Source organism: Scomber japonicus, chromosome 7 (genome assembly GCF_027409825.1).
Source record: "Scomber japonicus isolate fScoJap1 chromosome 7, fScoJap1.pri, whole genome shotgun sequence".
NCBI classification, from domain to species: Eukaryota; Metazoa; Chordata; class Actinopteri; order Scombriformes; family Scombridae; genus Scomber; species Scomber japonicus.
This window is the reverse complement of record NC_070584.1, coordinates 311,475-335,770: the sequence shown is the minus strand read 5'-3', so window position 1 is coordinate 335,770 and position 24,296 is coordinate 311,475.

Below are 24,296 nucleotides of genomic sequence, written 5' to 3'. Positions count from 1 at the left end.
TAAACCAAATCTGTCATGTGTGTCATGTGACCTTTCAACTTGTCACCTCATCGGATGACTGAGCTTCCCACTGGTGTCTCAGCCCGCCTCCTTCCCCACTGGCCTCATAGTGACAGCACATTAACATAATATTACTTAGAAGCAGAAACTGCACACCCTCACTCACATCGCCATCCGTCAGCTGATTATTGTCAGACAGCTGATTATCTCCCTCCCTTGTCAGGGTTAAAACTACTGGGTGGTTGGGCGGAGCTGGATAAAGTGGATGAGATGGCATAGGTTGTATTAGGGGGGGATTACAGACCACATAGGGTCTGACAATCACAAGTCATTGAACAAATGATGAAATGCCTCATTGGGATTTGCTGGGTGTTTATGGTATTGTTAAAATGTGTAATTGTATCACTGATAAATATATCTTAATACATTCATGCACTATAACAAAAAAGTTCAGTGCCTGCTGGCCTAACTGCATTTATCTTCAATGGTAACTTTACCATCATTAACACAAAATGCAACCTAACTACACCCAACAACACTTCTGGGCCTGTAATTAATTCAGACATCTAACATAGCAGGCATGTTGAATTTAAGAACTGCATGTGAACTATAGTTTTGGCAGAATAAGTAAAAGATGAGACAAGTGCAAACAAAACATATTGCTGTGGGTTTGTGGCAAAGAAGGCAAAGTAGAAACTGCAAATCTGCAAACTGCAAAGAAAAGCAATCCCAAAGCTTGTGATGACATCTAGTGTCTGACATGTGAACTGCACATAATGGAAACGTAGCATGTGGCAGAAGTGTTAAATCAGAAGTCAATCAGATGTTAAAACATCTACACTTTTACTACATTAGAACTTTATTTCTCTAAATGGTGATATTAGAGATTAGAATGCCACCACAACGCAAAAGCAAATAATGATCTAAATCAGAAGTGTTTAATGAAACATGTTCCATCTGTGCTGAGGTTATACACTAATTCAGCTTCAGTGTGACTCATCACTCCATTATGGGAAAGGGATGTCTAAGTTAACCAAGTCATATGGACATCTTCTCACCTTCAATTAGTCACCGCTCAATCAATCAATCAATCAATCAATCAATCAATCAATCTTTGTCATGGTACAAGACTGCAAGTGAACTATAGCAGTGTTTAGGCAAGTTTGTTTGCATGTATGTGCTGGTTGGTGTCTGTGTGAAATTCATATGTAACATGTATGTTGCATGTTTTTCTCTTCTGTTTTCTTACTTTTTCCTTGCAAACTTTTGGCTTTGACAAGTGCTTTTGACAAGTCCAATAATCCAGTTGTGATATTATGGTTAAGCACACAGTACAATCATTAATCTGGAATCTTTAAGTGAGGTCCATGTTAAGGAGATTGACATCTAGAGGAAAGAGCCTGTGGTATTGCCTCCCTGAAGGCAGCAGGGGACATTTTTGATGTGGCTGATATCTCCAACAATCTCTGTCGTTTTTATCCTGTAATGTTTGTGGTAAAAATGCCCAGACAGTGCATTTTGCTGACTTCACCACCCTCCTGTGCACTCCCATTCTGCCGGGGCTTTCCCCATGGCAAAGAAAAACTGTCTGTGAAAACACACAGATGGAATGTTATATGAAAAAGACTTGGATACCCACTTGGTTAACTCAATGTGCTTAAGCCTCATATCCATGTCAGGTGAGGATTCTTCTTTTGAGCCACAATAGTAAGCTCACTTGAGGTTGGTGCACCAAATGTTTTGACCCTAATTGTACGAGAGGGGACCCAAAAACTCTTTATCGTATTGTATTCTCTCGCATTCCTAGAAACATTTCCTGTCGTCTTTCTTCACCTTCTCCAGAGCCTCCATACTGTACAATAGGCTCCACACTGCCTAAGGATATTTAGACCAGGCATATCAAAAGTAATGCTGACAAATAAACTTTATTGGTTGATTGATTGATTTATTCCATGGCAGTGAATGTTCTCCTTTTCAATCCCAACCTTAGTTTCACCAAACTCTAGGTATCACTACCTAACGCCAAATTCAATAATTGCTGTAATGCTTCAACAACAACACAAGCAGTCACATACAGTAAAAAAAGTGTGTGTCATGTGTCTGGGTGGTGCAGTGAATGACAGCAGTACCACTTCCTGTAGTCAGGGAAATTAATTCCACAGATAGATTAAAAATCTCCACTAAACTTTTGGAGATTGACATTTCCTCTGTTGTCCGTGACATTTGTGGTGACATTTGATCCGAAGAGGTTGGCTTTTGCTTAAATCTGTCTGATATGCAGGACCTCTGCTGAAACACCATTTTGACCTCCGTCCGCTCTCCAAAGAGTGTCAGCTGAGATGTAGAAGGAGTATAGATGTCTGAAGCTTGCCTCTCACTTCAAACTGTGCTCTTCATCACCACCAAAATGTCTGAGGCTTGCTGTTGTATTGTGCATAAGAACTCGCCTATGATCATTATGTCTAATATTAACGATGCTCTAGTAAATAACTACTGTAATACATTTTCAGTCTACCTGTTTCTAATGTTAACTTATGGAGGGGTGGCAAAAATAGAAAGCTGGAAAATGTCTTCTAGAAAGGGATTATTTATTCTTCAGTGAATTTCATAGCAACCCATTAGAACTTGACATAAGGGGAACGCTTAGAGGGTCTTCAAAGGTTTTTAGGTGTGGAAAGCCTGATTCATGCTGGTTTTAAAACAATACTTGTAACAAATAGAAGGTAAGTTTTCTGCATGATGCATCAATATCAGTTATAATTATAGCAAGGTTTATTTATGGTACTTTTATGACCCCTGGGTAATAATCTAGTCTATGTATTATTCATTTATCTTCTTCATCAAAATCAGATCATAGGATGTGTTAGGTGGACAGTATTTCTTTCTTGACAGAGCACATCTTTTTCATCTCTAATCCAGGATTACCAATGTTCAAACTTGCGTTCTTACTAAGGTTGAATCTGACTCCTGCTTGTTTTCCTACTTGGATTGGTTTGGACAGATCTTTATCAATCAATTAATCAATCTTTATTTGTATAGCGCCAAATCCTAACAGAAGTCATTTCAAGGCACTTTACACATAGAGCAGGTCTAACCTGTGCTCTTCAGGTTTACTTTTAAAGAGACCCAACATTCCCACATGTTCCCAAAAAAAACTCCCTTTTAACAGGAAGAAAGCTCAGACAGACCAGGCTCAAAGTGGGAGAACAACTGCGTCGACTGGTTGGGGTAGAGAGGAGAGAGAGGAAGGATAGGTATGAGGTGCCGTTTAGGAAGTAATTCATACTTGCTCTCACATATTACATCATACTCTCTTACAAACACTAGTATAGTCACGCACACATACTATCATACTCTCTTACAAACACTACTATAGTCACACACACTTACTACTATAGTTACACACACACACACTTACTATCATACTCTCTCACATACACTACTATAATCACACACACTTACTATCATACTCTCTCACATACACTACTATAGTCACACACACATAATATCATACTCTCTCACATACACTACTATAGTCACACACACGTACTATCATACTCTCTCACATACACTACTATAGTCACACACACGTACTATCATACTCTCTCACATACACTACTATAGTCACACACACGTACTATCATACTCTCTCACATACACTACTATAGTCACACACACGTACTATCATACTCTCTCACATACACTACTATAGTCACACACACGTACTATCATACTCTCTCACATACACTACTATAGTCACACACACTTACTATCATACTCTCTCACATACACTACTATAGTCACACACACTTACTATCATACTCTCTCACATACACTACTATAGTCACACACACTTACTATCATACTCTCTCACATACACTACTATAGTCACACACACTTACTATCATACTCTCTCACATACACTACTATAGTCACACACACTTACTATCATACTCTCTTACACGCTATTATGGATGAAACAACATGATAGTGAATGTATGAGCGAATAATATGCGATGTGTGCGAGTATAGTAGTATGTGTGAGAGAGTATGATAGTAAGTGTGTGCGAGTATAGTAGTATGTGTGAGAGAGTTTGATTGAAAAGGAAGTCAACTTGAATTCCCAGTTTCTGATTGGCTCATCGCGGATGTACCGGATGTCCTACTTTCCAGCGGGATCTCAAGGGCAATGTCCCGCCTCCTCTAAGATGATGAATTTGCATGGATGCTAACATCTGAAAATGGTCTACCTGGCTCTACCTGCCTGTTTTCAGTGAAGCACTTTCCATCTGTGATGAAACAGCTGACTCAGGACACAACGGACCGTTGTGACGTCAAGTAACGAAGTAAGTAATACAAGCGAGAGTAACGTATTAGTAACGTATTTCTAAAGTAGTGTAACAGTTGTTATTAGCTTTCCGATGCTAACGTTAGCTAACTGCTAGTAGCTGAAAATTAACAAGCTGAACATAGTAGCCAAGCTAACAACTTCACATTGATCATTTCTGTTGGGTTTTATGAGCACTGCTGGCAAACAGACATTTGGGTTTTTGTGCAATTGTGAAAATATTGACCAAGACTCGTGTTGCTAGTGTAATGTAGCCAGAGTCGCTAATGCTAAGTTTGTTCCTTGTTATATTATAATTGTTGCTGCTCTCTTCATAACTGATAGTTTGATTTTGGTTTTGGTAAGGGCAGCAGTAGCAGCATCATGTCTGTTGAGGCAGCTGCAGAGTGTCTGCCTCCTCAGAGGAGCCTGTGTGGGCTGCTCAGATGAGAAGAAACAGAGGTTTGTATCATCTGTGTTTCTATCCATTTGAAGTCAATTGTAAAATATCAACATAGTGTGAAACGCCAGTTTTTCCAGTGTCTACATCATGATTTACTTTTCAGTGTACGTGTTGTTCATCTTTTACAGAGCCTGCTTCAAGACTTGACCCTGGAAAGCGCCTTTTGGACCTGAGGCCAGGGCTGGTTTCTGATGCTCTGATGATGCAGCAGGGCCATCATGATGCTCAACTGCCATGCCATACCTACCTCTGACATCTGCAGCAACATGCACCCCACATTTACAGGAACATGCATCATTTAGAGATCAAAGGCAACTCAGTCCTATTAAGTAGACTCCTAACATGTTTAATTAATCATTTATAATAATTTATGTTCAGAAGTTATTGTTTAGCCTATTGTTCATTAATGAGTAAACAAATATTCTTCAAAAAATGATGTGGATCTGCTTCATTCACTAATAACAGAATTGTGAAACACCATAAGTTTTCTGCTTTGTGGTAAACAGTACATCAATTTACATTTCACTTGTGTATGGTCAGTGATTGAATTACACTCTAAGCAGTAGTGGACTAAGCCAGTGTTATCTACAGTGTTACAAAGGATAATGTTGAAATGGATGAAGCATGAATATAATCTCAAATAATGTCAAGTTTATTGGTGAGCAGTATTGCACACTCAAGTCCAGAAAACAATAATCATAAATACTACATTTTTTAGAGGTATACATCACCTTTCTCTTCTTGCTGTGATCATCTGGACAAAAATAAGGTCAATTGTATCTGTACAATCTACACTGAAGTTAAAATGAAAACAAATCTCCACTGTCATACACATTGATGTATTACAGTTCTGTTTTAACATCTCAAATGCGGTTTACTGCCCCTTCAGTTTATAACAAACATAAGACAATAGATCAAAAGCAAATCAAATTCAGAAATAATGACACCATGCAAGGTTTATGATCAGTAGTGACAAAGTAGCAGCATGCAAAGTGTAATTCAGTAGGGTTTGTCTGCTTTTGTGGCCTGCTGTGCTCAAAGCCACTGATGAGGACGTGATGAGGACAGGACGGAGAGTCTGAAGAGTAGCTCCTGGTGTTATTCCTTCCATCACACAGCATCTGCCAGTCTGCCATGGTGGAGTAACTGCAGTATTGGGCATTATGACCTGAGGAATGCAAGACAAAAAAATGTAACCTGTGTATAACATATTTCAGAGCTTTAATCTAAACAAACCCAACATGATAGACAATTCTCACATTTTAACATTTCAGAATTGCTAAACTGTAAATTACAACAAACAGTTATAGAAAACACAAGTAGTTGTCAGACCAAAATGTCTCTCATCTTTATCAGAGTAACAGTCACAGTATTTCATCACCAGTCCAATAGCCTGTTTATTATTTTTAGGACAAAAATATCTTACTTTACATTTAGTCAAAAGTTTCTGAAATAGCAAGGACTGGTCCAGTGAAGCATGGTTAGCATTATCATCATCATCATCATCATCATATATGTACTGAGTCTACATTATATGCAGCACTACAGGAGTTACACACAGTCCGATTATTCGTCTTTGTCTTTATCATAGAGGAACAATAAACTTATAACCATCTTACTCACTGTGGCTGCGGCTAAGGCCAGTATAACACACACTGTGAGTTAGCGGCCGAGCTAGCCGCCGAGCTATCCGGGAAACATAGGTACGCTCCCCTCCATGGCTATCATGAAGCCGAGCTGCAGCTCCTAAGACTGTCAACTAAATTAACATGATATGTGACATCACGTCTAACATTAGTCTAACACTAACTAAACTGATATGTGACTGTTTGCCAGCAGTGCTCATAAAACCCAACAGAAATGATCAATGTGAAGTTGTTAGCTTGGCTACTATGTTCAGCTTGTTAATTTTCAGCTACTAGCAGTTAGCTAACGTTAGCATCGGAAAGCTAATAACAACTGTTACACTACTTTAGAAATACGTTACTAATACGTTACTCTCGCTTGTATTACTTACTTCGTTACTTGACGTCACAACGGTCCGTTGTGTCCTGAGTCAGCTGTTTCATCACAGATGGAAAGTGCTTCACTGAAAACAGGCAGGTAGAGCCAGGTAGACCATTTTCAGATGTTAGCATCCATGCAAATTCATCATCTTAGAGGAGGCGGGACATTGCCCTTGAGATCCCGCTGGAAAGTAGGACATCCGGTACATCCGCGATGAGCCAATCAGAAACTGGGAATTCAAGTTGACTTCCTTTTCAATCAAACTCTCTCACACATACTACTATACTCGCACACACTTACTATCATACTCTCTCACACATACTACTATACTCGCACACACTTACTATCATACTCTCTCACACATACTACTATACTCGCACACATCGCATATTATTCGCTCATACATTCACTATCATGTTGTTTCATCCATAATAGCGTGTAAGAGAGTATGATAGTAAGTGTGTGTGACTATAGTAGTGTATGTGAGAGAGTATGATAGTAAGTGTGTGTGACTATAGTAGTGTATGTGAGAGAGTATGATAGTAAGTGTGTGTGACTATAGTAGTGTATGTGAGAGAGTATGATAGTAAGTGTGTGTGACTATAGTAGTGTATGTGAGAGAGTATGATAGTACGTGTGTGTGACTATAGTAGTGTATGTGAGAGAGTATGATAGTAAGTGTGTGTGACTATAGTAGTGTATGTGAGAGAGTATGATAGTACGTGTGTGTGACTATAGTAGTGTATGTGAGAGAGTATGATAGTAAGTGTGTGTGACTATAGTAGTGTATGTGAGAGAGTATGATAGTAAGTGTGTGTGACTATAGTAGTGTATGTGAGAGAGTATGATAGTACGTGTGTGTGACTATAGTAGTGTATGTGAGAGAGTATGATAGTAAGTGTGTGTGACTATAGTAGTGTATGTGAGAGAGTATGATAGTAAGTGTGTGTGACTATAGTAGTGTATGTGAGAGAGTATGATAGTACGTGTGTGTGACTATAGTAGTGTATGTGAGAGAGTATGATAGTAAGTGTGTGTGACTATAGTAGTGTATGTGAGAGAGTATGATAGTACGTGTGTGTGACTATAGTAGTGTATGTGAGAGAGTATGATAGTATGTGTGTGTGACTATAGTAGTGTATGTGAGAGAGTATGATAGTAAGTGTGTGTGTGTGTAACTATAGTAGTAAGTGTGTGTGACTATAGTAGTGTTTGTAAGAGAGTATGATAGTATGTGTGCGTGACTATACTAGTGTTTGTAAGAGAGTATGATGTAATATGTGAGAGCAAGTATGAATTACTTCCTAAACGGCACCTCATAGATAGGAGAGAGAAGCACATTGACAAAATCAACATTGAGAGAGAAGCACATTGTACCTGTTACATTATAATTGTACTGGGGTGCAGACAAAAACAACCACACCATGCTTAGGAGGAAGTGGTCTCTGTGATGTCCCAAACTAATTCTGGAGCTTGTCTTAACATACTACATGCTAGGATGAGAATGACTGAAATTCACAGATGCTAGCAACAAGCCAGAATGAATCAGTCCAATTTGGACTAACAACAAAGTACATTGCCTTCTTGTTATCATTTTTTTTGCGTGAAAAATAATCAATCAACCTTTATTTATTTAATTTATTTATTTACGCCAAGTCGTAACAAAAGACATTTCAAGGCACTTTACATATAGAGCAGGTCTAGATTGTACTCTTTTATTTAATTTAAAGGGATCCAACATTCCCACATGAGCAGCACTTGGTGACAGTGGTAAGGAAAAACTCCCCTTTAATGGGAAAAAACCTCAGGCAGAACCAGGCTCTAGGTGTTCTGCATTAAAAAAAAACCATAGAGAAGCTGCACAGATACATGTAGATCAACGTTTGTAGAAACATTGATCTATATCCTGAAGAAGGCTATGCTGAAACATTGATCATTATCTGTTTATCTGTTAAATACATTCATCAGAGTTAGTGTGCAGCTTCTCTACCTTTTTTTTTGGTGTATGCCCGCAAGCAAGCCAGCACATCACTAAAGGAGGTGTGCAATTGTCCTACATTTTTTAACGATTAAATAAAACATTTAAAAGATTATTAAAAGCTTAAAGATCCCCTCCAGACACGTTTGAAGACATAAACACAAACTGGTTTGACTTATAATTTGTGTATTTTTGTTCCACAAAAAAGTTTAATTGCCTCCTTGAAAATCCTAAAAATGATATCTCCTCCCTCTCTCTCATGAAAAAAATCTGACTCTATGAATATAAAGCAGCTTAACTGAAACTATTGGACACCAAATTGATCCTTTCACTCATATAAGTTTCATACTGGAGCACACTTAGCTCCACAATTGTGAATTGTTACAAATCATGCTCGTGGGTATACCTTTTAACTCAGATTTAAGGAGAGCACAGAAAGTTTTCCCCTTCAGCAGATAAATGTGAAAACAAAACAGACTTCAAATGTCAAACTCTGCACATACATTATTCTGCACAGTGAAGCTCAAACATCCAACAGAAACAGACAAAAACAAAAACATTTTGACTGGAGGGGGACTTTAATATTCCAGACTGAACGCCAGTATTTGGGTAAAAAGTCCTTATGACAGGTGACGGTTCCCCTGTAGACTTCTTATAAGAATTTCCTACGTGTTCCAGGTTTCCATGACTCCCAGTACGATATAAGACAGACTATACGAAGAAGATTTGCCATCCTCGAAAGTCAAATGTAGCCACTCAGATGAACATGGTGCTCGGAACAAATCCAGATGTGTGTTACAGAGGACTTTAGTACAAACACCCCCACTTGCAGAGCCGTGACTCGAGTAAAATAATTGGATGTGGTTGGGTGGCCTAACGTTTTTATTTTTTTAAGGCCTGAAAAGTATTCATTTTTCATTATATTCCAGCAGATTAATGAACAAAGCCCAGTACATTAGTTCATATTTTGAGGATCTGCTGTGCCCATTGCGTTATTATCCTTAAATATGAGTCGATAAGATTTTCTTGCTAAACAAAGAACTGTATGGGTCACTGCAGGACTGACCACAGCAAAAACAGCAAATCAGACTCAACAATATGAAAACTAGTGATGCTTCACTGATAATCAACGTTGTTGAAAATTCCATAAAAAAAGTTCTGTGCATGTTTCTCCAAGGATGCTGTACTGATAAGTGTGCATAAATGCAACAATGTTTGTTTTGGTTTAGTTAGTTTAGTTCTTTAGGTATACCTTGTTACTGTTTCAGAGGATTACATTAGAATAATTAGTAAAACAGTCATTCATGTGTGGACTTACTGTGCCACCTGGTGGATGAAAATTGTAATGATTTAGGAACCCTGATATGGCGAAGGTGCCTCAATTCTCAGTTTTTTCAGTTAATTAACAGTTTTGTTTTTAGACCATACGTCAAAATTGAAGAGTGAAGATTAAAGTTGCTGGACAACCTTCTTCTGTCTCCTTCATCCTTGACCCATGGTGGCTGTAATTCTTCATTAAATAATTTAGCAGTTTCAAACCTTGGAATAAGCTTAAATGAAATTATGCATTTTCCATCCAAACTTAGAACTTTACAGTGCCAGATATCTAACTTAATAGTGACTAACAGTAGCTAAATACCAAAACCGTTACAATGTACCTTAATATACCTATTTACTGATTACTTAATTTATGGAGCCTGTCTTTTAGATTATCAACTAAACCAAGTGTGAACATGAACACACAGTCGGACTGGACTCTATCTTAAACCTGGTTAAGTTGCATTCTTCTACATAGAAAAGATCCATGTTTTCAAAATCCAAGGTTTATTCATTTTCCATATGATATTATTTTGGTCCTCATTTCAATTATTGGGCAGCTGTCACACAGATAGAGCAGATTGTCCACAAATCAGAAGGTCAACAGTTCAGTCCCCTGCTCCTCAAGTCTGCATGTTGATATTTCCTGAGGCAAGATAGTGAACCCCAAATTGCTGCAGATAGCTATGCCATCAGTGTGTGAATGGGTGAGAGAGCGATAGAAACATTAAGTGCTATATTGCTTCTTGCGTGGGTGTGAATGGGTGACTGTTGGCATGTGTTTTAAAGCACTTTGAGTGCTTTGTAGACTAGAAAAGCACTATATAAATGCAGTCTATTTACCATTGTCTGTGGGATTTGGCCTTCAACTCTTACGTCAGACAGGCAGAGAACTGCTTGTAAGAAAGAAAGGTAGATGAAGCTGAAAGAACAAAGGCCAAAATGCTGGTTTTGATATTGCAATAAAGACTCTTAAAGACTACGGGCTGTTTGTGAGTTTTCTTTCAACACAGAAAATTCCAATAACAGGAGCTGACACTGGACTGTTCCACATGAACAGACAGACAGCAAGTTGCCACTGACTTAAAGTGTTCTTGCCTGTCTGCAGGCTCTTTCTAACCAGGAATCAGACAGTTTTCTGCACATCTCCATCAGTCGGATTTCCAAATGCAGAATGTTGGAATAAATTTCGATAGCCAAATATAAATAAAATATTAAAAAGGAATGCTGAAGTTACTGTTCAAATGAAAATGAAAAGCTTTTATGAACAAAAACATTGTCTGAGTCTGACTGGATTAAAATCACATTGTGAGCTGAAACACATTCAACATGCTAACATTAACCTCCAGTATTACAAAAAGAAAGTGGTGCATCCACAAAGATCAATACTCCTGCAGAAAGAAACAATGTGTGGAAGGTACGGGAGCTTACCGCATTCACTTGAACATTTTTTAAAAAGCTCTGTTTTTTTTAAATTAACGAGATCGTTTTCCCTGTTTGTCTGAATGGTTTTTCTTGTTTTTCTGAAAAATTATTCAGACATTCAGGTCTTTGGATTTCCTTCAACACCAAGCTCCTACTCACACTAACATTTGGGCTTGCAGCATATTCTGACCCAAATAACATGTAACATATCGATATAAACACATCACACATACTGACATGGATTCATTTATATTTCAGTGTGTAGTTCAACTATGATCTAGTTTGATGAAAACTTAATCAATACTTACATTTCAGTTAACATTACTCATTTTGTGCCTAAGCTTACTTAGCAAGAAATCTATGGTGATGTTGGAATGCCCTCTAGTGGACAGAATATATAACAACCACGTTGATTGTCACATTGGCATTGTATACACCTGTGTATGCAGTGTACATATTAATAATAGGCTCAAATCCAATCATCATATATGGAATTATAGTGGAAGATTGAGAGCAGTAGTCTGTGCTGTTGCAGCATGTCACATTGCAACAATCCCACAGCTTATCTCAACAGGAAGCAATTCTATTCTATTATCCTCACTGGATTCTCTGATAGTGAATGATGCTTCTGTCATGCTACTGCTGGTCACCCTGGTATAGCTGGCATTACTCCAGAGTCTTTCACAATACACATGCTGCACAGCTGCTGGAAGAAGATGCCCACATACTGGTCTTGTAGGGAATGCACATCATCTGTGATTCATTCTAGATTCACTCACCCTCTTTCAAATCTGTGCCATCCTGAATTCTAAGTGCAAGAAGCTCAAGTGCCTGCACATGAAAGACAGAGAATATATCACAGCTCAGGGAGGAGATTAGCTTGACCTGTAGAACCTATTTCCACATTCATGAAAAATACATCAGGTTGAAATAAACTATAGTTATCCTTTAAGCGTCATGCCAGCTATTGAAAATTGGTGAATGAAAAAGAAAAGTACGATACAATTTATTACCGTTATAAATTTGTACAGCAATTATAGTGGAGCAAATACAGAATCCAAGTATGTAATCTTTCATTATGCCAAACATTAGTACTGTTGCTCTCTTGATATCCACTGTAGTGAATCTACAAGCAGTGTTGTCACCCCGCTTCCTGTCTCCCCGCTCCTCAACCTCAAACATCACCCAATGGCCGACTCGTGCTTCCCAAGTTCCAATATCTATATCACCCCACTCCTGTTCAGACCCAGTCAGTAACCACACTCACCTGGTGCGCCATTCCTGTTAAAAACAAAAGACATCTCACCACAACAGTCATCCTCTCCAGAAGGATTCATTTCTTCTTCATGAGACCCAGTCTCAGAGGTACAGAGGCTGTTTTAAAGAGTAAAATAAGACTTCTTTTGTAGTAGAGAATCACTTGCTCACTCAAATACACAAAGATAGCATTGTGAGGTTTTGAAATACACCCTAACCCTAAACCCTAACGCCTAACCCTAACCCTAACCCAAATAATACAGTCAGAAGTAAATTTTGGCATCCTGTTCTTAACCCTCCTGTTGTCCTTTCATAACATTTCCAAATGTTTTCAGTATCAGAAATATGGACATCTTTCATCTAACTGCCTGAAAATCACATGAATGGTTCCATTCTACATTCTTTGCAAGTAAAATTAATAATCTCTACTTTCACTGAATAATGGGTGTTTTATTAAAATGTATAGCATCTGTTGTCAGGACAACACGTGTAATCGTGTGCTGCCATTAAAACAATTAAATTGGTTTCAAAACAGTATCCTAACTGAACTTACCACCAGTCTGTGATAATGCATCAACATATTTCCCTTTGAAATTCACATAAAATAATCCATAATTTCAGGTTTTGTTTTGGGGTTTTTTTCAAAAATGAGGTATAGTTTAATTTAAAAGAAGCCTATTGACCATAATTTTCAAAATATGTGTAAAAGCTGTGGTACAGTAATAAGTTCAAGTGAAGTTGATTAAAAAGGTCTAACACAGAATTGGGCGATAATTTATATCCTATGCTTAATAAAACTGTCTAACCAGAGTGGGTAAAAAAAGTTACATAGTCGACAGGAAGACAACAAGAGGGAAAGGTACAGACAGAAAAATATCCATAACTAACCCTAAAGTTTAGTGAACACCCCTCAGAAAGAAGCAAGGATCAAGAGTTCAACTAGTCCAGGATTGAGTTGCTTCCCAACCCTGTATCCAAGAATAACAGCACACAGGTGATATTACTATCACATCAAAATGAAGAACAAACAACATTTTGCAAACATAAGTGGGGCCACCATGGAATCTGTGGACAAACTCACATGGGATCCGTATTGCAGCCCAAATGTAACCCTTATGGGGCCCACATGGACATGCTGGCTGGGGAAGAGTATCAAAATCTTCCAGTGGTTAGAAATCCAGGTATTACTTTCCATTTGCATTGTTGAATATTTTGCCCCTAACAATTCAAATATGAAGCTCACAGCTGAAACACTGGTGAGGTGAAAAAAAACCCTCAGTAAACGAAAGTGTAAAGTGCCACTGTGTGCCTGTCTGCTTAGACTGAACTTGTGTTTTCATCTGTCACAGCAAATACTTTGAGTGACATATTTGACCAGCACCATCCTTTCAACACCACCTACAGTATACATCAACAATTTATATAACCAAACAAGTCTTCACCTATGGAGCAAGCCACTGACATTCCTGGTCCCTCCACTGTCACTCACAGCAGATAAGCTTCAGTGACTGGCAGGAAAAAAAAGATTAAAAAAGGCCCACAAGCCGACCATCATTTTCTGACACCTGTGAGGGCCGTACTGAGCAGAGGACTGCTGCATTGGAAGCACTGCTGAGACAAGAAACGGTAAAGTGGAGAAGAAGAAAGGTTTTTTAAAAAAAGAAATCATGTGCTTGGGTCAGTTGCCTGTGGGGGACGACTGACACTCTGAGATCCCCTGCTGATTTGGCTTTGAGTTCCCAGTGTCCATGACCGGATCACGAGGTCATTAACTTAAAGCTTTAGAGCTTTCTTAGATATCACAAGGGAGTACAATTGGATTTCCATTTCTATTTCATTTCACCTGAAGTTCCTCACATCACCCTGTGGCATACTGCAGATCAGCTCACAGAGATGTAAGAAGACTAGAAAAGAAAAGGTAGTGTATTAAAAAAGGAGGTAGGGGTGGAAAAGGTGTACTTTTCCTATCCTTAAATAAATATATAAAAGATTCTGATTTCCAAACTTTTCAATTCCACAGATGTCAGTTTCTGTCTTTGCCTTCCAAACAGAAAAAAACTAGTTTCCCTTTATAGTGAGCAGTTTCTAAGTTGATTTTTACTGCAGTGCATTTGGAGTATGGTATGTTGCCAAGATAATAAAAAGTGTGTTTGTTTTTGTTTTGTTTTTTCAATAATAATGTGTATCACAGCTTTTCGTCAATTCTCAATTCTTTTCATATTTTCACAGCACTCAAATTTCACTGTGGCATGTTAGGAGATCAAACCTGCAGGGGAGACCTGTCAAAGCAAGATTTAAAGCACTGTGGTCTACAACAGGAGAGGAAAGAGATAATGAAGAGAGGCAGACTGGCAAATAAATGTCATATCACAGTGGAAATCAACCACCACTACACTACTATTGGCTGCTGGTGTGGAACGTGTCACAGATACAATTGTCACATCCTGTCTGGACTTTCTCTTGGTTTTCTGTTCAGTCTCTGTTGGTTTTTGTATGAACATCCAGGAAATGAAACCTTTCTCTGCAGCCCTTACAATACAGCATACATATTACATGAGTGTAACCACAATAACTAATAATCATTATACGCAAGACTTGATCAATCTGTAATGGAGAGATGGACACCTGTTAGACATACAGTACATGTTAGCAGAATACAAACAGTGTATTGTGAATCAAAGTTAATAAAGGCACAACCATGTTTTTTTAATTTTTAAATCTAGCTAAAGATCAGGAATAATAGTAAGTTAATTCCATCAGTTATTAAACACACTGTAATTTGAGAAGGGGTTTGGCTATAATTGAATCTAAAATAGTAGTTCAGTGTGTGTTTCATGGTAAGCCTCAGTTTGCTTTGTATCACACTGTTTAATGCACAGTTAATCTATTATTGCTTTAAACACTGCATGGCTCAGTGTCTGTTTGACTCTTGTTCTTTTTGTTTTTAATTGTAAATACATGTTGAGAGGAACCCAAAGTATCTACTGGCCAAGCTGAAGGGTTTTTTTCTGCAACAATCACATGTTGTACATTTTTAAATATGTTTAAATACAGTTTTTATACAAAGACACACATTACAAGTGAAGATTCTGGGTGAATTTGATGTTTTACTGTGTATTTCCTGATTTGACTGTTTGATTATGCAAAACATGTCATGAAAACACTAAATCATGATCCGTCTATACAGATTGTGTTTGGAGCTTCTCAGCTGCTGTTATAATGTTTTTAAAAAATGAACAGTGGATAATGTTGTTGATGACCTTGATGGATAATGAATCACATATTTTCATACTGAGTTATACTAGTGTCCTCCTTGAATATCTGTTTGTGTGTTCATGTTAATATTGCTGTGCCAATACATCTTTAACACACTGTGCCAATCTGCTGTGAGTAGTCATTTGTATATTTGTCTATCTTTTGTTTGTCAATGTGCATGGGTGACCACATTAATTTCCCATCTGGGGATTAATAAAAGTATCTATTTAAACTCAGCTGTGCAAATTGAGCCAAAGCAATGATAAAATAAAAAAGACAGCAGCACTCCAAAAGCAAGAAAATCAATCTCTGGCCTCAGCTCACTGTTTATATCTTATGTTAACAGATTTTTGGAAGCGGAGCCCTCATTAGAGCGCTGCAGGAGTGGCATCAGCCTCTTTTTACAGTGATTAGGCAATCATCCCCGAGTGTGTAGGGGAGGTGCAACCTCCACACCTCCCTCCATGTGCATTTCCATCAAGTACAGACAAAGTACAGTACAAAGCCTTTCTTTTCCCACTAAACTTAATATAATAAATTCATTTCAATGTATGTTGTTTAACCTCTGCTGTGTCAAATCAACATAAATATATAAGGATGAGCTGTTTTCTTATATATCAATGGATTTTGATGGCATACTGTAGTTGCACTTCAGCTACCAGAGTGGACAATAGTGTCATCGCATACACTACCACCCACTGGCCAGCCATTGTAACTGCACTCTTGGCATGGTTCTTTCTGCTTCTTATTCTGTGATTGCATCAGTGGCGGCTGGTGAAAATTGTTTTTGGTGGGGCTGGTGTGCCAACAGATTTCCCTGCCTGCATAAGCATTCAAATGAACGGAAAATGACTACAGTTCCACAATAATAATTTAATTTCAAAGTCTCCAGTTTCACAGAGAAAGTAACAATTTACAGCTATAATTAGACTTTATGCTATCAAATACTATACAATACAATCAAGGGATATATTCACAACAAAGGTATGATTTCAGCTGAATCTATACAAATCAATAGTGAGTGAGTGAATGAGTGAGTGAGTGGAGGGGGGGAGTGTCTAAGGTGAGCGTGAGTTGAGAAGAGAGAATGAAACAGAACTTTTCCTATTAAAATGTAACATACAAAGAATTTAGAATCAAGTTATTTTCAAAAATTAAACATAAAACAGATGATTTTAATACCCTCTCTAATAAAGACAAAAAACAGCATCCTGTCACAGCATTCTCCACAACTATATTACAATTACATATTATTACATATTGACAACATATAGCTATATATACAACTTAAAAGGCACAAGAATGTCTCTGTTCCTCTCTGTTCCTCTGTGTGTCTGTTCCTCTGCGTGTCTGTTCCTCTGCGTGTCTGTTCCTCTGCGTGTCTGTTCCTCTGCGTGTCTGTTCCTCTGCGTTTCTGTTCCTCTGCGTTTCTGTTCCTCTGCGCGTCTGTTCCTCTGCGCGTCTGTTCCTCTGCACGTCTGTTCCTCTGCGTTTCTGTTCCTCTGCGTGTCTGTTCCTCTGCGTGTCTGTTCCTCTGCGTTTCTGTTCCTCTGCGTGTCTGTTCCTCTGCGTGTCTGTTCCTCTGCGTGTCTGTTCCTCTGCGTGTCTGTTCCTCTGCGTGTCTGTTCCTCTGCGTTTCTGTTCCTCTGTGTCTGTTCCTCTGTGTGTCTGTTCCTCTGCGTGTCTGTTCCTCTGCGTTTCTGTTCCTCTGTGTCTGTTCCTCTGTGTTTCTGTTCCTCTGCGTGTCTGTTCCTCTGCGTGTCTGTTCCTCTGCGTGTCTGTTCCTCTGTGTTTCTGTTCCTCTGTGTGTCTGTTCCTCTGTGTGTCTGTTCCTCTGTGTTTCTGTTCCTCTGTGTTTCTGTTCCTCTGAGTGTCTTCTCCCAATGTTCTCCGTTTCTTTGTGGGTGGCTCCTGAACAGGTCCCCTGTACTCCTTGTCCTCAGTCAGATTAGGAACAGCCTCCCTGATCCAATACATAAGTTTTATGAGTAAGTTGTGAAAACTGGTTAGGGATATATTAACCAAACCCACGGTTGTTATAATTATTTCACAGATAAATTAATAATTTGAATAAGATGACATGTAAGCACTTAAGGCTACACATAATTTATGCAGAGAATTAACAACATTTAACATACCTGATAGCCTGCATGCGGTTAATGAATGCCTGGGTAATTCCTGCGATGTAGACAGCATCGATGTTTCAGTTTCAGTTCCAGCTCCTTAACGAGAAGTTTTTCCTCTATCGTCCGTCTTGCAAAAGGGTAGATTAATAATGATTTAACCGAATTTGGTGGAAGCTGCTCTTGAACTCCGGTTGTCACCGCCATCGTCGTTGCACGTATTTTTTTCCCCGCCGGAGTCTGGGAGTCGCACTACGAAAAAAAAACTATCGCTGGCTCCTCATGTAGCTTTAGCAATCCTAAACCTTCACGCATGTTACGTAGCAGTTGTGGCTAAATTTCCAGCGCCCCTCCAGCGTTAAATTTGGCGATGTTGATAGGCCAATTATTCATAATTTCTCCCTAGCAACCATAACCGGATTGGCTGTTTAGCTGCAGGTCAGGGGCACTTTGCCGAGCGCCCCATGAGAGAATGATACACTGTCTGTCAGTGGGAATTCACTGTTTAATGAGTGTCAGTTGGTGGAAATGTTGTTTAAATGATTTAAATTGCATGTAGGCACACACACTATTAAGTAAAACTGACATTGATTTTTTTTTTTTTAAATGCAAAAAATATTTTTTCCCCTCAACAGCTGGTGGGGCGGAGCCCCAGCGCCCCCTATGGGCCAGCCGCCACTGGATTGCATACATTGTGATATATACTTCTTTAAATAAAGACATTAAAAAACATTTAAAAAAAGCCTTTGTAACTGCAGCAGAAATTTCTCAAAATCAAGATGACTGATGGGCAGCCAGAAATTCTGAGCAGCTCTGGAATTTCATGCCAATCCTTCTATAGTAGGAGATGCTTTCAGGTTTAAAAAACATTGGGTACATCAAGCAACACATAAGGAGTAAAAAACGTGTTACATTTTGTAAGTATTGATTTTATGTGGGGAGGAAAATACAATTAATCACCCATCTACCAAATTGGACATCATGCATCACTGACTACAACTCAACTAATTACTGCAGCTTTGTTCGTCTTGAAAATGTTTTTATCTGCAGTACATTTTTGGGCTGTAAATAAGTTGATTTATTTTATTATAATGTAATTTGTAGGGTTTTTTTTTAATAAAAACAATATTTTGGACATATTAGTTCCACTATATGACTAACAGTCTTTATATTTTGTAGAGGTCAGGTTCAAGCCTGATAGAAAGGCCTAGAGAGTAGAGCAAATACCATGTGAGTAAAGTCAGGATGATGTTAGTGGCAGTGCTGATGAATGGCATGTGGGACATTTGGCCTTATAATACTCAGTATAATATTGTCTTATAATTCAATATGTGTGCTCAGCATGCTTTGTGTGTTTGCCTTGAGGTGCAACACACAACACACACCAAAAACACAACATTTCACAAAAGGTGAGGACTAACACAACCTGCTGCATACAAGATGGAGTACTGGATGAACATTAACTACAGTATAGACATTTTTCTACAGTTGAGCATAAAATCAAAAATACATGAAAGAATATTTACTTGAATTTACAGACAGCCTGTCACAGAGGTTGACTTATGTTTGGGAACACAAACGGTCTAAGTGCCAAAACATAACAGTGAAAAAACTATTATCACCCTGTGTACTGCTCTCTCAGTTTAGATGATCCTGGTAAAAACTAACTTCTGTATGCTCTATTAGAAGCACTTTGATCTCCATCCTCACTGTACAGCATGTGTTTGTTACAGAGGTCCATTTACCCCCACATCCTTAGAATCATTGCATAGAAAATATCTTGAAATACTTGCAAAGAAGACATTATATTTAATGTACAGACAGGGCTCCAAAGGACCTAGAGTACCTGTACATAAAGTCCTCTCTCAGCTCTCTCCCTCCCTGACAGCAGCATGTCACTGCCCCCTTGTGGCTGTTTTGAAAACAGCATGAGAGCAGCACTAGAAAACACTCCCTTTTTCCACCATTTCCATTAATGTAGTTATACAATGTGCGCCTGGACTTCACAGTTCCTCAGTAAAACTAAAACTCCACCTGTGATAAATATTTCTCTCTCAGAAATGAGAGTGTGTGTTTATCTCTTTTTCTATAACATTGAAGTGAAAATGATTGGTGTTGAATCCAAGCAAGGGTGTCATGTAATAGAAATCATATGACTTTGTGGGTATGATGTCATAAATAACGGCAGGAAAATAGTCAAACACAAAGTACCACTTGTGAAATTCACTTAAAGGTCAGTGACATAGGATTTACACAAAACCAATGTTAAGGATATAATCTGGTATGTATTTGTGCATTAAATGATGCATAAACCAAAAAACTAGTGTCCCAGATTTCAGTGTGAACTGTCCCAGATTAGAAAATGCACAAATTCTGGAACCATTTGGAACAAGGAACACTAATATATGTGCTATTTTCCTTTGAGTACAATATCTAAACATTCTGATTAAAAACGGAAACATCTTGATGATGATGATATAACGCAGGTCCACATGGAATCTCCACCCACAGAATTCCAATTCTGCCAGTTTTCCACCAATAAATCTGCAAATTGTAAAATTCAAAATGTTAGTAGTGTGGTAATGGTAGTAGTTACTGTAGATAGTCTCAAATGTTTGCTCATAATGTGTCAGAGGCATTTACAAAAGTTCACCCAATCAAATGTGACTTTGTTTAAGTAGCCGGTCACACTGGACAAAAAAAAAAAAAAAAAAAAAAAACTGCACGTCACTATTTCTGTTTTAGTAGCTAACAGAGCAATATAAACAAAGACAAGAAGTGATATGTGTTTTGATATGAGTGGCAAAAATGTTATTTTTATTCCCAGAATAACAATGTGGCTGAGCTCTGATTCATTTAAAACAATATTTCTTATCTTAAATGAATATTATTTATAATATTACAAGCAAAAAAAACACTCCACAGAATTCTGCAGATTTTCATTCTGGAACACCGCTGAAAGCTTAACTCCATTCATGTCTGCTGTACTCCCAGGGATGGATGGATGGGGATGGAGAGACAGAGTAGGGGTTTGGGGTCCAACTCCAACTACGGGTAAACAAGTCTATAAAGATAAAAACTCCACACAGAAGAGGCCTTCATACAAAATGTGCCTATTTATGATGGCATACTTTAAAAACACTTTAAAAGTAATAATAAGAAAAATAATAATACATAGAAAGAGTATGTGATTATATAGTCAGTGTGAGACAGAACATGCCAGTTGGAATAAATGTGTTTTCAAGCGGGATTTAAAGGTGGAGACAGATATGATGGTGCCGGGCTGTGAAGGATCGTGAAAATGAGGAGCGGAATCTTAAAATCAATACAGGATTTGATAGGGAGCCAATGAGGCTGCTGCAGGGCAGGGGTCATGTGATCTACAGACTAGATACAACAATGTTAGAAGACTCCATTACAAGTAAAAGTCCTGCTTTCTAAAATTTTCTCAAGTTAAAATACAGAAGAATTATCTGAAAAATGTACTTAAAGTAGCAAAATTACAAAATGAATGGGAACTACTTAATCTCTATTGTTTGTTTGTTTGTTTTTATGTCAGAAGCATTAAATAACATATACTCTTTCTATTCTATTACAGTAGAATGTGTCTCAAAATTTAGAATTTTCAAAATGTAAAGGCCAGTTAAGATCAAGATTAGTAATGAGACTAGAGGCAACTATTGTTATTATCTATTTATTTATATTTTTTTATTTCTGTAGTAATAATAATAATAATAATTCCATCCTTACCCTTATCATACCAATCTGTATTCATAGCATTCACACTGATAATAATGATAATTATATCACTATACAAACACAAACACCGCAACAATAACATTGATATTAATAATAATGATCAATCATCAAGCCAAAATTATCATTGACATCCTCATCATTCTTATTGTCAGCTAAATTACGCTAAAAATCAAACTAAAGTGTTGAAGCCCTGTCTCCCAAATGATTGATGTCATTTTATTTGGCAGACGGATCAAACATTTTAGTTTTAAATGGTTTGAGACTTATCTAATTATATCTCTGGAGTTGACAGCTGAAAAATTACAGATTACGGGAATTCAACTGCAGTGAAGTGTAATTTTTTTCCTCATAGTACCAAAAGCTATGGAAACAATTGCTACCTTACAGTCACACCCTATAATGAAAAGGCAACACATGCATGACTGGTCACACTGTTAAAATTGGATTTGATCTCATGCTCTGATTTGTCATTCCTATTGTAAGGGTTCTGGAGAAAAAGAGAAAAAAACAGGCCTTGATTGTCCATGATATATATGAATGAATAGTAGTATCCACACAAAGCAATAAACACAAAAACAGTGCCATCGGATGCATTCAAGTGTGAGCATGCCTTACCAAAGCCATGATCATTTGTGTAATGACTGCAAGTGTGCAAACTTGTAATGCACACATACAGGAAGGTTCTTATAGGAAGACTCGGACATGGATTTATGAGTAACAGTACCACTTACTTATTTATTTGAATTTTCCTGTCCCACTCTAACTGTACATTTGTACTCAGAAGTTGGAGTTCCTCGGAGTCGGAAATTTAAACTGTATTTCTGTCTCATGAAGGTTGGAAGAACCTCACCAGCCTCGACCTCAAAATCCAGGTTGGTAGCCTGCGTGCATCAACAGTGTGACAGTTGTAGTAAGTGTAGTGTGTTTAATAGTTGTTTTGTCTTATGTGTGTCTCATTAAAAGAGTCACAACGCTGTCCGACTTCTATCTGTGGACATGTTGCTATGGTGATTGTATGAGCAAAATACAGGGAAATGTTTTTATTAACTGGTATTTCTAACAGTAGTATTCCGGCTAGAACCAGTTTTTTTCTGACTTCTTGAACTGGAACGACTCAAACTCGTACTCAAACTAGTTTAATTACAGAATTGTATCTATTTATTTTTTATGCTCTGTCATCTCTGTCTTTGTTAATAATGTGTTTAGTTAGTTGTAATCTGCATGGTCTCTTTAACCATGAATAATACAATTTTTAAAAAGTGAATGTAATTATAGCTTATAAATGAAGCTAAACTTTGCTATATTCACACTTTGTTATATTGTTGGACACATGATGCTGTCATCATTTATGTAAGTGGAATACTTTCTGATTATTTTGACCATGTCGTGGCAAATAGCAAATGGGCAAATAACTCATAGGCTTATCTTTTTGATTATAACATCTGATATGATGTAGTTGCATGTTCAGTGTTACAGATACATACATTTGTACAATACACCTCCAGGTTTGACACTGCTTTTAGGCAACAGTTGTGCCAGTGGCGGTTTTTGCTATGGGCAATGTGGGCAACCGCCCAGGGCGCAATGTACTTGGGAGCGCACGAGCGCTCTCAAAAAAAAAAAAAAGGAGAAAAAAAGTGCGTCCTCAAAAAAAAAAAAGGCCAGTTTTCTAGACTAATACGCTCATTTCCACATCAAGTTGGTGCAGTGGGCGATGAGGCGCCCCTACTATCACATCAACTTGCTGCTGAGAGTCATGTATACAGGTTGTGTGTGTCAGAAGAAAAGGCAAAGGGGAGGGGGCGGGGGATAGACTGACCTGTGATGATTATGATCCCAGGCCACACAACACAAACTGCTGCTTCCAAATAAATAATAATACATTTATAAAATTAATACAGACCCGTTAAAGCTACATGTAAGTTATTGGATTATGTGAAAATGCAATAAATAAATAAATAAAATGCAAAAAAAAAAAAAAGTTTTACATACTATATTTCATTTATTCACCTTATTTTTGTGTGGTGAAGGATTTGTGCAATTTACATTGGTGTTAACATACATGTCATTTATTTATCTTCATTTCTTTCTCTACTCTTGTTAACTTTTGTATTTAATAACATATGTAATAAAATAACATAAATGGTTCAATATTGTGCATGTGTTCGGGGGGGGGGGGTTAGGGTTAGGGTTAGGGTTAACCCTAACTAGCCAGGGTTAGGCCAGGACCGCCTCTGAGTTGTGCTATAATGTTATTGGGGAAATCACTGCAGCATTAAATGAATTAATACAACGACACAAAGTTGGAGCTGGGAATAACGTCACACACCAGTTTGTGTTGTTCTAGTTTACAAGTCAGAGAACTAGTTTTAGCCAGGTTTACCG